Source organism: Thamnophis sirtalis, unplaced genomic scaffold (genome assembly GCF_051295495.1).
Source record: "Thamnophis sirtalis isolate CommonGarterSnake01/CBP01778 unplaced genomic scaffold, rThaSir2_p1.2 scaffold_5, whole genome shotgun sequence".
In the NCBI taxonomy this organism is placed as follows: domain Eukaryota; kingdom Metazoa; phylum Chordata; class Lepidosauria; order Squamata; family Natricidae; genus Thamnophis; species Thamnophis sirtalis.
The window spans coordinates 139,398,269-139,401,825 of record NW_028261385.1 but is presented as its reverse complement, the minus strand read 5'-3'; positions in this window follow the sequence as shown (position 1 = coordinate 139,401,825).

The following is a 3,557-nucleotide window of genomic DNA, read 5'->3' as shown; positions in this document are numbered from 1 at the left end:
ATGGGTTCTTGTCTTCATTTCAGTATGGATGTTTGAGGAGAAAAAGACAGAGCTAGCAAAGTCCATTTTATACTGCTGGCCATCTCATTTTATTTGTTTCGTTGTATTTATATAGCCGCTTATCTTATAAAATGTGACTCTGAGCAGCATACTGGACAAACAGCTATAAAATAAACAATATTAAAAATGTTCTGCAATTTAAAAAAAATCAATTTTATTAATTAAAAGATTAGGAGAAAAAAATTCAGAGTCATAGGCAATGCAGAGACCTCACTAACTCACCATTTCTTTGACATTTTCAAACATGTTGAACCAACCATGTTTTGAGGGACTTGCAGGCAGTCCTCAGCTTATGACCACAATGGTCCGTGTGACTGATCCAATTTTACGAACTTTTTATGGTGGTTGTTAAGTTGAATCCATTGTTCACTAAGTGACTACTCATAAGTCAAGATCAAAACCAGAGGTGTGTTGCAACTGGTACCTATGAGCCGAGGTGGCGCAGTGGTTAAATGCAGCACTGCAGGCTACTTCAGCTGACTGCAGTTCGGCTGTTCAAATCTCACCGGCTCAGGGTTGACTCAGCCTTCCATCCTTCCGAGGTGGGTAAAATGAGGACCCGGATTGTTGTTGGGGGCAATATGCTGACTCTGTTAACCGCTTAGAGAGGGCTGAAAGCTCTATGAAGCGGTATATAAGTCTAACTGCTATTGCTATTGCTATTGCTAGTGGTGGCAGCGGATGAAGACTCCGCCCATCCACCTGGATGCTTCTGTGCATGAACAAAAGTGTCGCCCGTGAGCATGCGCAAACCGGTAGTTGGGGTTTTTCAGATGTTCCTAGTTTACATATGAGCAGTGTGAGTGCTAATATAACTTTCCCCACAGATCATTGTTCGGGGTAGAGAAATCCCATCTTCTCGTGGAGGTTAGAATGGAATTTCTTTCATTATAATGGAGACAGTTCAGACCATCAATCAATCAACCAATTCAATTTATATAGCTGCTGCTGATCTCCCATTCATGATTCTGGGAGGCTCACATAATGAAACGCAAACAACAAGAGCAAAATACGGATGTCAATAAAACAACAAGCCCATTAAAACCAAATTAAAGCCATATTTGGAATCACTTGCGTCTTGTGGAAGTCACTTTGACTATGTAAACTATGCTCATTATCTGCATAGAAGTCACGCATAGCAAATCTTTCTCAGTAAGGAAGATCTGTAAATATTAGAACAAACAAACAAACACGGTTTGCATTTTCGGTATATTCTAAGACAGGATGATTGTTAGAATGCCTTCTGGAATCATACAACCATTATTGTGAGACCATGACTCAACAAAAGCGCGCCCGACAACAGTGCGCCGACAAAACCGTGTCGATAAAACCATGATGTCGATAGCGCGCCCACAAAGGCACCAACAAAAGAGCACAGACAGAAGCGCCATTACGGTTAAGGTAAGGGTTAGGGTTAGGTTCAGGGTTAGGGTAAGGTTTAGGGTTAGGTTTAGGTTTAGGGTTAGGGTTAGGGTTAGGGTTAGGGTTAGGGTTAGGTTCAGGGTTAGGTTCAGGGTTAGGTTTAGGTTTAGGTTTAGGGTTAGGTTCAGGGTTAGGTTTAGGGTTAGGTTCAGGGTTAGGTTCAGGGTTAGGTTTAGGCTTAGGTTTTGGGTTAGGTTCAGGGTTAGGTTCATTGTTAGGTTCAGGGTTAGGTTTAGGGTTAGGTTAGGGTTAGGTTTAGGGTTACCTTTAGGGTTAGGTTAAGAGCGTGTTTCTGTCGGTGCACTGTTGTCGGCGCGCTTCTGTCCTCATTCTTCAGCACAATTTCGAACTTGCGCTTTTGCCCCCGTGCTTTTGTCCCCGCGCTTTTGTCGAGCGCGCATTTGTCAGTGAACCTTGTGAGGCTGTATCAGTTTCCCGAACAGGTTTTATGATGCTTCCAGGACGGCTGGATGCTTCAGGAAGAGGCTCTAAGTCACTAGTGGAGAAACATGGTACGACACATAGTCCCAATTTCTCCAGCGAAACAGTCTTTAGGAAAAAGGAATGCAATAAAACACTTCCTAGCTGGCAGTTCTCTCCCCCACCACCCCTGCCCCCACCAACCTTTCCTGCCTTGTTCTGGAGTCTGAGCAACAATTGTTGAAATTGCTAGTAGCGTTTTAGATTCTGCCGGTGTTCAAGAGGTGAACGCCATCACTCATGGCTAATGTTGATAGGCAGTTCTGCCTCTCTTTGTTTCTTCCTTCCCTGGAGGAAATTCTAGAGGCATGCTTTGTTTACTCTGCAATTTCTCCTCTTCTTCCTTCTCCCACTATTTTCTTTTTTTTCTTTCTTTTTTTTAAGGAGTCAGCAATAATGTTTACTTGGCTTCCTTCTCCTGATACTGTTTACCAGCTTTGATGTGGCTAAATGACTAAGTCAATACATATTAGGGAATGCATAATAATGTTGTAATGAGAATTAGCAGGGCACTGAAAAGACAGAAAGGAAGCCTGCTAGCTTTTGCACTGTTTAGTCTGGTGGTAATGAAGAGCTCAGAGATGACCTGATTTCTTTAAAGTAGGTCAGGTTTGAGTGAAGCGCAGCTATGGGTCTCTCAGGAAGCTAAAACAGAATCCCCCTGTGTGTGTGTATGTGTGTGTGTGTGTCTCTCTCTCTGCCTCTCTCAGTGGTGCAGTGGTGAGTTTCAAAAATTGTTCGAACCTACTCTGTGGGTGTGGCCTCCTTTGTGGGAGTGGCTTGCTGCCCATGTGACCAGATGGGAGTGGCTTGCCGCCCATGTGACCGGATATGAAGATGCCGACGACACTTGTCAGAACCACCTTAAATTACCTCACACACAGCACTGGCATGCATAAGAATATGATGTGAACTTGGTTTTTAAAAGGCATCTTTGGTTTGCGTTAAAACAACTTCAACACACGCAATGTTCTGATTGCACCACAAACGCAGGAGTCATCCTTACCTTTCACAGAGGCACTGAGTTTTATAAATATGAGCATGATAGTGTAGAATAATCATATCCAAGGACCAGTGGTGGGTTTCAAAAAATTTTGGAACCTCTTCTGTAGGTGTGGCCTGCTTTCCGGGTCCACTGGTGGAACCTCTTCTAACCGGTTCAGTTAGATGGATGCAGATAAGTGCAGGGCATGCGTGGAGCTTCAGCGAGGGCACAAAATGGGCCTACCAGAAGTACAGGTCCGTTTCTGGCCTCCAGAGGGCTTTCAGAGCCTGGGGAGGCCTGGGGACGCCCTCTCGGAGGCTGGAGGAAAGCCTACGGAATCCGGGGAAGGCAAAAATGCCCCCCGCCATGGTGCAGGAGGCCAACTAGACCATGCCCACTATGGCCACACTCACCCAGCAACCGGGCAGAGAACCCCTTGCTAAAATTTTTGAAGCCCACCCTTGGAAGGATCCCTGATTTGATGTCCTCTGTTTTGATTTCCCATGATTTATCATCTGTTATTGCTTCTATTTTGGTGGTATGGTATGAGGGAGGGAAGCTGCTAAAGAAACTAATTGGATTGCTCATGTCTCGACAATGAATAGCTACT